The sequence below is a fragment of the Chiloscyllium plagiosum genome, unplaced genomic scaffold (genome assembly GCF_037043375.1).
Source record: "Chiloscyllium plagiosum isolate Xiang-an unplaced genomic scaffold, Cpla_swu_hap1 HiC_scaffold_30, whole genome shotgun sequence".
Classification (NCBI taxonomy): domain Eukaryota; kingdom Metazoa; phylum Chordata; class Chondrichthyes; order Orectolobiformes; family Hemiscylliidae; genus Chiloscyllium; species Chiloscyllium plagiosum.
The window spans coordinates 44609111-44623651 of record NW_028270168.1 but is presented as its reverse complement, the minus strand read 5'-3'; the positions used below and the strand labels follow the sequence as shown (position 1 = coordinate 44623651).

At 43.4% G+C, this 14541-nt stretch overlaps 1 protein-coding gene across 4 annotated transcripts in view; it reads left to right on the top strand.

Annotated features, from left to right (window-relative positions):
• The window catches only part of epha10 (EPH receptor A10), a 610046-nt gene that overhangs the window by 308392 nt on the left and 287113 nt on the right, over positions 1–14541 (top strand). The window lies entirely within an intron of this gene.

Here is a 14541-nt window from a genome sequence, read left to right as displayed (position 1 = left end):
TAGTTGTGCATGTTGTTTTGCATCTTCAGGCTCCAGAGGCCTGTACACAGCATCTAGTGACCTTTTTGGAGTGGAAGTTACACTAGATGATCCACTATGGATTCAAAGACACAATGAAAGAAGCTATTGCTGATCATGATCAAACTCTAGTATGAGTGCTAGCAGAGCTTACCAGAGGAACCTGAAGCTGTACAGTTACAGTTAAAGATCCTCAAGTCAAGTACATAGGCTATGTGCTGACAGAAAGAAAATTTCACCCAAATCCAGAAAAGGTGGGAGCTATTCAAATGTTGCAAGGCATAGTAATGAAAGGGTGCCTGAAAGTGTCATTGCCGTAAGAGCATTTTGGGCACACAGAGATGAACTGACAGCCCAAGATGGCACGTTGTACACAATGAATACAAGGCAGTCCTTGAGATGGGAAGCAAATCTACTGGAGGCATGGAGATTAGACCAGTACAATGACTAATGTCACACCACGCAGAAACTGTTCTTCCAACAGCAAGACGTTACTGCAGCCAGACGTGATAATGAGCATCAATGGTCAAATCAAGGTGGAACGATGAAGCCAAATTTCATTTCAGTAAGACTGATAAACCATTGCCAGAGTTGAGTTTTGGAGAGCCAGTTGAGGTACAAACCTTTCAACACTCTCAACAAGAGTCGACCCAAGTGGCAACGTGGACCTGCACAGAGCAGTTGTCACCTCAGTCATATATGGTGGAAATGAACAACCTAATAGACTGTTACAAGCACTGTGCATATGTGCAACTGGAAAAGTTGATCAGGAAGATATGTTCTTACCACCTGAACAGTTCACAGATCAACCATCACAGATCAACCCAACAACTGGACCAAAACAATACCAATTGCCATGGCAACAACTGAAGACATGGGAATGACACTCCCTAGGAATAAGTACAACTGAGATGAACAGTCACTAACAGAACACACCCACATAACAACATTAGACCATGATTGAAAGACTTTGTGTGCAATGCATATGCAGAGATTGATGAGAATTCCAAACCGCTAATGCACGAGCACCATCTCATATGTACATTGGAAAGCTTGGGTAACGAAGAATGTACATGTTAATGCAAGCAGTTTGGTTTTGTTTTCTGATGGAAAAAAGGGGATGTTTGGATTGAAATGCAATCGTGTCCAAATGTCCTTCCTGATCTACTATAGTAATGTGTCCTCTGCCAGGGGCCACGTATTCAGTAGACAGCCATCCTTGGGGGAACTTCAGTAAAGGTTCTATTCTGATCAGAGTGCTGTCTGCTGAGCATAGAGCTGACAGTATGTGACAAAAAGTAGGTGTAGGATTTGAATAACACATTGTAAGATTTTCAAGATGCAGTTTGAGGTTGGGTGCACATGCATTGCAGGGGATGTTTTGAGAGATTTGTGGTTGTAACCAAGTAAGGAATATACCATGTCAGAGCGACTGGGAGGAAGATGAAATGTTGAGACTGTTGGATAATCACAAGGAAAGATCTTGTAGTGAAAGTACTGACAAATTGTGCATTGTCAAGAATTTGAATTCACCTGTTCAGACATTTTATACCCACTCCTGGAGTAGTTGGGAGTTGAACCCAGGCCTCCTGACCCAGAGATAGGGACATTATCACTACACTACAAGAGCTTTCAAACTTGTACATTGTAAAGAGAGTGGGAGGTTCTAAATGTCATCAGAGCTAAAATTGATTGAAGAGGGAGCAAGAGATATTCTGAGGCAACCACAAGTTTAATAAATGAGGAACTTAAAACAAACCTTATAAGTGAAGAAATTACTGGAAGAATGAATAACAAATCCTCTGGTAGGCTACACACTAAACTGCAGAAATGGTGAATGCATTGCTTTTGAGGTTACGTAAGGCCTAAATTCTACAACAATCCTTGTGATGCGAAAAGTGCAAACATTCCCCTGCTATTCAAGAAAGGGGAAAAAGACAATACGCTGAAATGTAGACTGACATCAATATGAGTTGAGTGTTCATATCCAGTGTTAGAAACATGGGAGCATGCAGTTGGAAAATCTTAATATGATTATAGAAAGTCAAATAGTTTAATGAAAAGGATATCAGGTTTGCATATTGTTAAGCTGAGAATACCTACTGGCTTCTTTAACGTTTGATCAAAATGAATACAATGCTTTGATATAAAACACATTTATTAGCTTAATATCATACTGGGTCCACTTTTGTTTATCATTTATATCAATGATTTAGATGAGAATGTCGGAGACATGGTTAGTAAGTTTGCAGATGACACCAAAATTGGTGATAAAGTAGACAGTGAAGAAGGTTATCTAAAATTACAAAAAAATCTTGATCAATTGGGTCGATGGGCTGAGGAGTGGTAGATGGCGTTTAATTTGGAAAACTATGAGGAACACAGACAAGCACAGGACTTAAACAATTAATGGTAGGGGCCTGGGTAGTGTTGTAGAGCAGAGAGCCCTAGAGGTTGAGGTATGAAAGTCTTTGAAATTCGCACCACAGGTAGACAGGTTTGTTAAGAAGGTGTTCAGCATACTTACCTTTATTGCTCAGACCTTTGAGGGTAGGAATTGGGATGTTGTATTAAGGTTGTACAGGATGTTGGTGAAGCTTGTTCTGGAGTACAGTGTGCAGTTCTCCCTTTTTATGAGAAGGATATTATTAAACTGGAGAGAGTTCAGGAAAGATTTACCAGGATGCTGCTGGGAATACAGATTTGAGATACAGAAATAGACTGGACAGGCTGTGACTTTTTTCGCTAGAGGTTGAGAGGTGACCTTATTGAGGTTTATAAAATCATGAGGGGGCATATTTCCCTGTGGTGGGGGAGTTCAAAGCCAGGGGGCATATTTTTAAGGTGGGAGGAGAAAGATTGAAAAAGGACACAATGGGCAACATTTTTCTCAGAGAGTGGTTCGTGTGTGGTATAAGCTGCCAGAGAAAGTGATGGATGCGGGTACAGTTACAATATTTAAAAGACATTTGGGTGAATTCATGAATAGGAAATGTTTGGAGGGGGATGTGGGCCAAGTACAGGCAGGCGGGATGAATTCAGTGCACACAGCACCAGTTCACTAATCGATGGTGAGAATCCCTGGACTAGGTTTCGGGCACCCCATTATGATTGTGAAAGGTTCCCAAGCTGCAAAAGGTCCCCCAATATTGATCCTATTCTGAATCTGGTATTTATGCACTGCCTTGCCACCTCCTGAGTACTTTCCTCTAGTATCTCTTTGTGAAAAAGAGCAGGTCAAGGTGTTGCTGCAAAACAGCCCAGTGCCCAAACCAACACAAGGTTATTGTAGTTACCTGCCAGCCAAAGTCTTTCTACACTCCTAAGCCTGTTTTTCACATTTTTTTTCTTTCAATTGCATATTGTCATGTCCAATTAACATTTAATGAGTAATGAGCAATCTAGTTTGGATTTAATTTATGCACCTAAAACTACACTCCACCTCTTGATATCTTCAGAACAGAAGATCAAGATCTTGCCATCAACAGGATTTTCCGAACACTGCCCACCACACCCACTTAGCCTCCAACTAAATCTTTTACTTCCTTCTTAACAATACCACTTTCATTGTTTGAAAGTTAGTTTTCCTTTGGATTCTGTGTCAGTGGCCTGGCAGGTCATTCATGGCTCAGTACAGTTGGGGAAGCACTCCTTTATTTTACAGGGATCTGTTGTTATATTCAGTGGTTATTAAGCTAAGGGTCACAGACAGCCACTTTGATACCTGCTCTGAAAGAAAACGTGCATAATGTAAGTGTGTGGTTAGGATGCTGGGAGGGTAGAGTTCCAGATAGATAAAGTGCCAGGTGGGTAGGGGTAAAGTGCCAAGTATATAGGGTGCCAGGTATGTAGAATATTAAGCAGGTAGTCTGACAGGTGGGTGGTGTGCCATCATGCCAGGGTGCAAGGTGGAAAGTGGGGGTGGGATAAATGACAGAGTGTGTCGGGTAAGTTGGTATGGGTGATGTAGGTCTGCTTGAGATGGGGTGACGGAAGGGTATTGGGTCTAGTGATACGGGAAGGGATGCTATATCCTAGGGCTTGGAGCAGGGTGTCAGGTTCAGTAGAGGGGCTTGTTGGGGGGAAGAGGGGAGGGTGTTGTGTGATGGGGATGGGTGTGGGGGAGTTAGCCTGTGGGAGTTGAGGGAGTGTCAGTTCCCAAAGGTAAAGGGGGGGGGTTTCAGATCCAGTAACAGGGACTGTTGGGCCCTGGGGCTAAAGTGGTGGTTTAGTGTCTTCAGCGCAGAAGGGTGAGGGTTAGTTCCTGTGGATAGAAATGGGGTGATCACGTCTCAGGGATAGATTGGGGTGTTAGATCCTGGGCGACAAAAAGATGCAGTAATTGGGTCAGGGTTTGGGATGGGCAGAAAGGGCCATGGATGCAGTCCTGGGGCGGAGGGATGGTCAGTTGGGGTTTCAGTTGAAGACTTCTGATAGTTTAACATTTTCTGAATAACTATTTACTTAACCACAGTGGAATTCTCCAACTCAAGTGGAGTCTCTTGGAGGGTGTTCAAGCATGGGGCAACTATCAACTGGAATTTTCAATTTCCTGGGAACTCCTGTGGAGTCTACTTCCTCAGGGATTCTGCAGGCTCTCGATGCACAACTCCCCTCCCTGCTGGAATAATGGCTTCTGGCCATTGGAAAATCCAGATGTGACCCTCCCATTGGAATCATGGAGCCTCAGTTCTACTTTGGCGTTCACAGTAAATGCAAGGAGCAAATTACCGCAGATGCTGCAGTCGGTACTGAAAACAAAAATTGCTGGAGATGACAGCAGATCGGGCAGCATCCATGAAGAGAGAGCAAGCTAATGTTATGCGTCTAGATAACTGATGAACCGGGATCTAGATTCGAAACATTAGCTTGCTCTCTCTCTCTCTCTCTCTCTCTCTGTGTGGATGGTGCCAGACCTGCTGTGACCTCCAGCAGTTTTTGTTACCATACAAGGGAGCTCTGCTACTCAAGACTGCAAATAACTTTGATTCTTTTTGATTTTCTTGATTCCTCTTACAACCTCGTTATAAATGATCAAAAGACTTACTTGAGCATTTCCAAATGCTGTAAAAAAAAACATTTGTTCCTGTTTTCCTCTAAATTATAAGGAACATTTGTCATTTTAACTAACCACAATGTTCTACCCTGGCCGTTGAAGTGATCTCTGTTGCAGTACTATACCTGTGATTATCAATGACAGTGCAAGCGGGTGACCCAGGAAAATTATATGTCAGTAACATCTTATTCTGGTGATCTTTTGTGATAGTTTTCGCCCAGTTGCACCGCCTTATAAAAATCGGCACCTGTTCAAGAAAGTACAGAAGTCAATTACAAAAACGATGACAAAAAAAAGACTGCCTTATTATTCCTCAATTGGCTTCCACTCTGGTGTCTTGCACTCCCTTTTGCCTGGGTGTAACATTGTGTCATCTCTGCGCAGATGCTGGCTGCATTATTGACCTGCTTGGTAACAGAGACAAGCCACCAGATGGCATTTCAAAATTCAATCTCTTCACCATTTTGTCGCTGGAATAGTTACTTGCGTATTTATTCAAGGGTCCCTGGTCAACCTGAAATATATTCTTTCTGCGTTAGCAATCACAACGCTTTAGGGAGCAATAATTGCTTATTTTTGCTTCAAGAGTGTCTTTGTGAAAATAGCTAAACATGTGTAATTTAAATTCCTCAGACTTCAAACCTTCCCTGTACTTTGACCCCATCCACAACTCTTCCTGATACATTGATGGTGAAATTGACACTACTTCCTGCTCTCATCTGGAATTGGAAAAATTCTTCAGTTTTGCTTTCAATTTCCATGCTTGTCTCACCTTCACCTCTGAATCTTTCCTTCCCTTCCATTTTTACACACAAGTTGTATACTGCTATCCACTACAAATCTATCGACTCCCATTGTTGGCTCGAATATACCTCCCCCTGCATCCTGCTGCTTGTAACATCTTTTGTTTCTTCCTCCCAGTTTCTCCGTCTCTTTTCACATCTGTTCCGATGATGCCATCCTCAACATGGGTGCCTCCAACCTGACCTTTTTTTTCTTTAACCAGATATTCCTGCCACTCATAGTCAACAGGGCCATTAACTGGGTCTGACCCATCTCCCGCATTTCTGACCTCATCACATCCCCTCCTCCCCAAATAACAATAGGGTTTCATTGTCCTCACTTTCTAACCCATCAGTCTCAATATTCAAAAGATCATCCTCTACCACTTCCAGCCGTATACCACCACCAAACACATCTTCCTCTTCCCTCCACTGCCAACATTCTTCGGGGACCTTTCACTCCATGGTACCATGGTCCACTCTTCCATTACTCCTACACTTCCTCATCCCCTGTGGTACCTTTCCATATAGAAGACGTAATACTTTGACCTCTGTCCTCACTGTCCAAGACCTCAAAAAATGCATTCAGCGTTTTACTTGTAGTTCTTTCAATCTAGTCTACTGTATTCACTGCTCATTCACTGGCAAGAGCAATTTCATACTGGGTGACCACCTTTGAGAACACCTTTGTTCTGTCCACGAATATGATCCCAGTCTTCCAGTCATGATTTGGAGAAGTCAAATCTAGACTCAAAAGCTAGTGCTTCCAAATAAACCAGTCACTTGCCATTTCAATAAACTATTTCACTCCCACGTTAACATGTCCCCTTCTGGGCCTGGTTCTGTGCTCCAACAAACTTCACTACAAACTGGAAAAACTGCACCTCACTTTCCACTTAGACACTTCACTGCCTTCAGGACTCAAGACTAAATTCAATAAAAACAGTAAGGGCTGGAGAAACTCATTAGCTATGGAAAGACAGAGGAACAGAGTTAATGGAGGCTAAAACTGAAAAATAACTGGGAAAGGGTGGTATTTCTGTTGATGAATAGAATACATGAGATGGTGTCTAGAGAGAGAGAGAGAGAGAAAAGGAATTGGCACAAGCAACAATATTGCTGATGATGATCCAAAAGAGAGAAAATTGCTGGGTAGGGTGCTAATGAGAAGGCTAAATGGTTGCATATTGGTTACCTGTGCTGGGAGCAACCATTACACAAAAAGACCTATGGACATGAGCAAGAGAACACATAGATGGGGGTGTTCACATTCTGAAATTGTTAAATTCAACAGTGAGTCCTGTAAAGTACCCAAGTGGAAGATGAGGTGCTGTTCTTCAAGCTTTCACTGAGCTTCATGAGAGCACTGCAGCAGGCCTGAGACAGATGTTGGTGTGGGAACACGGCGATGTGTTGAAATAGCAGGCAACTGGAAGCTCGGGGTCATTTCTAGAGAAGAAGTGGAGATTTTCGGCAAAGCAGTCACCCAGTCTGTGTTTCACCTCCCCAGTGTAGAGGAGACCACATTATGAGTAGTGAATACAGTCAGACCAGATTGAGTGAGGTGCACTGCTTCACCTGGAAGGTGTCCGTGGGGCTTTGAGTAGTGAGGAGGGAGGAAGTAACTGTTGCATTCTCTGCGTTTGCTTGGTAAAGTACCGTGGGTCTGCGGGTGACGTTGGGAGTGGAGGAGAAGTTGACCAAGGTGTCCTGGAGAGAATGGTTCCTGTCAAAGGCTGACTAGGGTGGGGAGGGGAATATGTCTCTGGTGGTGGCATCCTACTGGAGGCAGTGGAAATGGCTACTAATGATCCTCTGGATATGAATGCTGGTGGGATGGTAGGTGAGGACAAGGGGGACCCGATCTTTGATGTGGAAGGGAAGAGAAGGGGTGAGGGCTAAGGTGTAGGAAATAGGTCGGACGTCGCTGAGGGCTCTGTCAGACCTGCAGTATTTCTCCAGGGTTCTCTGTTTTTATTTCATATCGCTGGCAACTGCAATATTTACTTTTTACCTCCCTGTGCCTTGTTAATATGAAAGTACCAACTTCTGTTGTGCTTGCTGTATTATATGAATGGGTAGGCCATGGGCAGGACTGACTGAAGAACATCAGACTGGGTTGATTTGCTATTGATGCAGATATATGTGTAATAACAGCCAATGTTACAAATTGTCACAGATTGTGTGCAAGTGTGTGTACATTACGCCTATAAAGCTCAGTGGGATTTATGATGGGATCTTTCACAAAAATCAGTTGACCTCAACAATATTGGCTTCAGATTATGAGGCAAAGATTGTAGAAAAGAGTAAAATATTTATTGCATTTATAAATATTTCACTTCCTTACAGTCTAGCTGTTTATCATGAAGAACAAATATTAATCCCTTTGTACTGCGGTGGTTTTTATTTAATTTAATCAGCAAATTATTAAATAAAATATTAACTGGACTGCTGCATGTCAGTCATCTACATGTCAACAATTCAAGCAGCCTTTGTTCTATTTGCTCCTAGGATGTTGGCATTAGTCACAGGGAGAACATTTATTGCTCAGCTTGAATTGTCCTTGAGACCGTGGTGGATGTGGCTTTCTTGAACTGCTGTAGTCTTTGTGGTGCAGATGCTGACATGGTGTTATTAATGAAGGAGTTTCCAGATTTTAACCCAGTGACTATGAAGGAACTGCAATATATTTTAGGATGAGACGTAACATGGAGGGGAACTTACAGACGTGCCGTACCCATGTGCCTGATGCCCTTGTCCTTCTGAATGACCGAGGTTGTAGGCTTGGTATTTACTGCGGAAGGGGTAATGGCAAATTGCTGCAGTGCTTCTTGTTGTTGGTACATGCTACTGCCACTTAGTGAGTGTTAGAGATGGAGTGCCAATTAATTAGACTGCTTTCACTGGATGGTATTGAGCTTCTTAACCGGGACAGAACCCTTCCTAGTTTAAAGGGTCTAGCCTTGATATCAATGATACATGGCAATTTGGAAGCTATTCAACTAAAGCTGATACACATTTGTTAAACTACAAGTTTTACATATTCATAATGACTGATTGTTTACACATTCCGTGGTCTCCAGGACCATCTTCAGAGCATTTGAGCAAGCCTCTCTATTCATTGCAGCAATAAATCTTTTTTCAAAAGATTCCTTTACATCTTCTTTTTATCTGTGGCTGCGCCACATGTAGGGCCCTTCCCCTCTCCCCAGCGCTGATGAAGGGTCTTGACTTGAAACGTTGACTCTCCCTCTCCTCTGATGCTGCCTGACCTGCTGTGCTTTATCCAGCTCCCCACTTTATCCACTCTGACTTTCCAGCATCTGCAGTCGTCATTATCTCCAATACCAGGTTTTGGCCAATTTAATTCTTTCTGAATTGCATCACTGCTTTGTCAAACGTTCCTTCTCGCCTTCTCTGGCCCCACCCAAGCCATGTTTGAACAAGTGCAAGTTATTGTCTGAGGTGTTAACTCTGACTCCCTTATCAACCTCTAATGTTAGAACAGAGAAGGCATTTTCCTGGTTTTAATGAGGAGGTCCCTTTTTTTTCTCACAGTTCCAGCATAGTTGAAAATTGACGTGTAGACTTCAGCAAATCTGTATCTCGAGTAAATTTCCCCTGCTGCCTCATGGTCTCAAACCCACAATACAGTTCTTCAGTTAGAGTACTATTTCTCCTTCAATGTTCCATTCCACCAGCAAGAGACAATCTGAGTGCACAGGACTCAACCGCAAGCACACGAAAGAAAGACCAAAGTGATTAATACTATAGCAAGCTCGGTGATACATTGGCCTATAGACTATTGTTTGAGCTGGGCCCATCTGAACAGGTGGAGAATATTTCATCACACCCCTGACTTGTGCCTTGTAAATGTACACAGAACTCGAGTAGTCAGAAAGTGGGCTACTCGGCACAGAATTCCAACCCCTGACCTGTGCCTGTAGCCCCAGTGTCCATGTGGCAGGTACAGTTGAAATCTCTGCTCTGGGTATTGTTGATGAGGATTCTGCAATGGTGATGCTATAGAATATTAAAGGGAGGTGATTAGATTCTCTCTTGTTCAAGATATTTTAGCCAAGCTTTTTTTTTTGATCCTGCCATTACTCTTCCCCTTTCCCCATGTTCAATTAGGGTATTTGTTTAAAATTCACATCTGTCAGCACTGTATGTTTGTGCCACTGAAGGTATAAGAAGGGGTGATGATGATGTGTGACATCAGATGCTGTGTCCCCTAAACAGAAGTGCAAGGTTTGAGTGTGCTGTAATAGTGAGACTGGAGGCTGCGTGCCAGGAACGGACTGGAAGACTGAAGTTAATGTGCGGGTAATGGAAGAGTGAGGCTTCATATGGCCCATGTTGAAGTGAGGTGATCAGTTCCAACAGGTTTAGTAGATTTCATGTGGTTTGGCTAAGTCTGTATGTGTTCAGAGAATTCCTTTCATTGGATGTCACTAGATAAAAAATTAAAAGACATCTCAGGTTAAAGATGTTGGTCCCAAACACCTTTAGCTGTGATTTGGCCAATAAGATGAATGTGAGAGTCTGCAGCATCAATGGGGAATGGTGTTGGGGAAACCTGTACATCTCTGGGTCCATTTTTCATTGCCCTTGCCTCATGCAATCAGGATATCTGTTGTCTGAGCCTCATTAGGTACCCACTCACCCACACCCAATCCAACTATCCCTCCCTCTCTGAAAAACCCCTGAGCAGCTTTCTGAATCTATATGTGAAGGGCATCAATCTTGCAGCTTCCTGCACTTTCCTGTCCTGAATCTTCTGACAGGACCCAATTTATCACCTCTCCGGGCTGGTTAGCCTCAAGAGGACTGGCATTCAGTGTTCCTCTGGGTGCCATGTCTCCCAGGATAAGCAGCGTGAGGAGTCCCCAGTCCATAATGAGAGGGGAGTGTAGCAAGCTCAAAAGCCACAATTGAATCAACACCAGACATTGATCTAAATGATTCTTGATGAAGGACTGTGGAGAAATCAGGGTAGATGTGACTATTCTCCAAACATTGATAGTTAAGGCAAGATTACATAGAAGTGTTCAGTATCATTCGGAATGTGATGCGAATCATTCTCACTGGGAGAATGTCAACAGCCAGAAATACAGGTTTAAGATAATTGGTGAAAGAACTTAAGGGGATGAGGCAAATTGTGTTTTGTGCAGTGAGCTGTTACAATCTGACAAATGAATTGAGTTCAAAATGGGAATAAGCAGATTAATAAGTAGTTTCATGAGAGAGCTGGATATTTGTCAAAAATGGAAAGCTTGTAAGGATTTGGTGAAAGAACAACGGACTGGGAATAATTTGATCACTCCCTTGAAGATCCAGTAAAGGGAGACTGGGCTGATTGGCTGCTTACACTGCTGTGCAATTCTATGGATGTTTCCATTGTATTCTGATCAAGAGTTAGCAGGATCTGCTGAAGATGCTCAGCCCCATTTGTGTTAATGGGTCTGAATTAATTTAAATCTAATCCAGCTATTTTAAGAAATCAATTCTCACTATTAAAATTGGAGAGCAGCATCTGCCTCTGTACTGAATTATACAGTTCACCAGGGATTTCCAGCCTATCCGCAACTGATTGAAACTCCAGTGCCTGCAGTGTGGCGCCCGTATACATTCAGTTCCCATGTCATGTTACATGCTTTATTGAAAGTCAGATCACTTTTAATTTTACTGCATGCTTATGCAGATCTTCTTTTCCTCCACTGAGGTCCATAGTACCTCTGTTATCTTCTTTCACACATGCTCCTTCCAGAGATTGAGTAAATAAAGATCCTACTTGTGAGACTCTCTCTCTCTCTCTCTCTCTCTGTCTCTCTGCCAGAATGTTTCTTGGCTTGGATACTTTGCAGCTTGTGGGAGCTCTGGTTAGACATCCTCCTACAGGAGTGTTTAGCTGACCTTATTCTGAAGAAAGGTCACTGGATCTGAAACACTGATTCTGCTTTCGCTCCACGGATGCTGACAGACCTGCTGAGTTCCATAGAATCCCTACAGTGTGGAAACAGGCCCTTTGGCCCAACTCTCAGATCCTCAGAGTATCCCACCCAGACCCACTCCCTTAACCTATTACTCTATTTTTCTTTGTGCACAGTATACTGGCTGCGGCCCAGCCAGCCAGCTCAGAGTCAGTCCCCTGAACTGAGGAGATCCTCAATCCTCTATTAATTTTTTTTTCTTTTTCCTTTTACTTTACCCCCACACTATCGCCTAACTGTGGTAGTGCTTATATTTTACCCAGCGCCCATGATGTGCATGTGCAAGTGTGAGACACAGTGAGAGACACAAGGTGTACGAATCTTTATTCAGTTTCCACCACCAGGGAGAAAGTAAACACCCGAGTGGCCAGTGACAAGCAATGCCCTTCTCATCAAAGGGCAATGCTGTGTGATCAATAAGTGAAGGGGAGGACAGGGGTTAAATCAAAAACCTATTACTCTACATTTACCCCTGACTAATCCACCTAAGTTGCACATCCCTGGATACTATGGGCAATTTAGCATGGCCAATTCACCTGACCTGCACATCATTGGTCTATGGGAGGAAACGGGGGCACCCGGAGGAAACCCACGCAGACATGGGGAGAATGTGCAAACTCCACACAGACCGTCACCTGAGGCTGGAATCAAACCCGGGTCCTGGTGCTGGGAGGCAGCAGTGCTAACCACTGAACCACCATGATGAGTTTCTCCAGCAATTTCTGCTTTTGTTTCAGCATCCACAGTTCTTTGTTTTGTCTCATTGTTCACCTGGCATTCTGCCTCCAACTGTCCCAACACCCCATGCTCCTATCATTGATTTCCCAACATGTCTGTCATTATGAGCTCCAACAATCAGATAGCAAACTGAGGATCTTCCTTACTCAATTCCTCACTCTCAATCAAGCATCATTTATGGCAGTAGTGGTATGGTGGCTCAGTGGTTTAGCACTGCTGCCTCACACTAGTCAGAAGTGAGGACTGCAGATGCTGGAAACCAGAGTCCAGATTAGAGTGGTGCTGGAAAAGCACAGCAGGTCAGACGGCCTCCATTCCTGATGAAGGGCTTTTGCCCGAAATATCGATTTTCCTGCTCCTCTGATGCTGCCTGACCTGCTGTGCTTTTCCAGCACCACTCTAATCTAGACCTGCTGCCTCACAGTGCCAGGGACCTAAGTTCAGTTCCAGCTTCAGGCAACTGTCTGTGTGGAGTTTGAACATTCTCTGAGTGTCTGTGTGGGTTTCCTCCCACAATCCAAAGTTGTGCAGGTTAGGTGGGTTGGCCATGTTAAATTGTGCAGGTTAGGTGGGTTGACCATGTTAAATTGTGCAGGTTAGGTGGGTTGACCATGTTAAATTGTGCAGGTTAGGTGGGTTGGCCATGTTAAATTGTGCAGGTTAGGTGGATCAGCCATGGGAAACACAGGATAGGGGGGTAGATCTAGGTGGGATGCTCTTCAGAGATTTGGTGTAAACTTGATTGACTGAATGGCCTGCTTTCATACTGCAGGGATTTTATGATTTATTGCCTGTGAATAAACAAAATGTCCAACACAAATTCTGAAGTAAAAGTAACCTTTAATACTATTGTCTCAGTGCTCACCTTGTGAGATGGCTATAGTGTGGTGGAAAAAAGCACCAACACAATCCACACACTGCTGAAGGGCATGCTTGCTTTACCCCATAGTGATATCATGGCACAATTCATAATTGGCAACCCATGGGCAACCAAGACACTGCATGAAGAGAGATTGAGACGTAAGGATTAGCATTCCGGATGATCTAAGGATTTATCTTTCATTCATTCCTGGAGATTCTAAGGCCAAAGCGGAGAGTGGGCAGTTCCGTGTGTGAAATTTAAAGGCTTGAATCACTCTTTAATTCCCCAAGACTTGTCCCAATTGAGTATATGTTTCTAGCTATTAAAAATTTGGCAACTCAGAATGGGAAGCTTTTTTAATCACCATGGCAGTGAAAATGGAAAAATTAATTAGGTCCTCAAAGCACTACCATCCGAAATAAACCTGTTTCCTGCTTCTCCGTGGAAGGCAACATCTTAAGAGAGGGAGCCATTTATAATACAATTCTTGGTCTACAGCACCCAGATTTCAGTGAAAATTCCTCACTTGGTTACTGGTTATGTCTGCATTTTGAAATCATGCACACTGATCCATTTTCGGTTTTCCACCTGACAAGCTATTTCGATGGTTACATTATCAGCTTCCTTCCTGCAGAAATATTTGTTACGTTGGTTAAGGATTTAAGATTGACAGCAAATCGCACTATATTTATTTTACATCTTGCTCTTTAATTTGCAGTGGGATCCCAATCAATAAAACTACAGTGAACTGAGTATCAAACATGCAGTTGGAGGTGATGGAAGGGTGATGGATAGGGTGTCATGGTGGATCAGTGGTTAGCATTGCTGCATCACAGCACCAGGGACCCGGGTTCAATTCCAACCTCGGCAGACTGGCTGTGTGGAGTTTGCACATTGTCCCCGTGTATGTGTGCATTTCCACTGGGTGCTCCAGTTTCCTCCCACAGTCCAAAGATGTGCAAAGTCACATGACACCAGGTTATAGTCCATCAGGTTTATTTAAAATCACATGCTTTCGGGGCACTGCTCCTTCATCAGGTGAAGTCCAAGGATGTGCAGGTTAGGTGGTTTGGCCATGCTAAATTGCCCCGT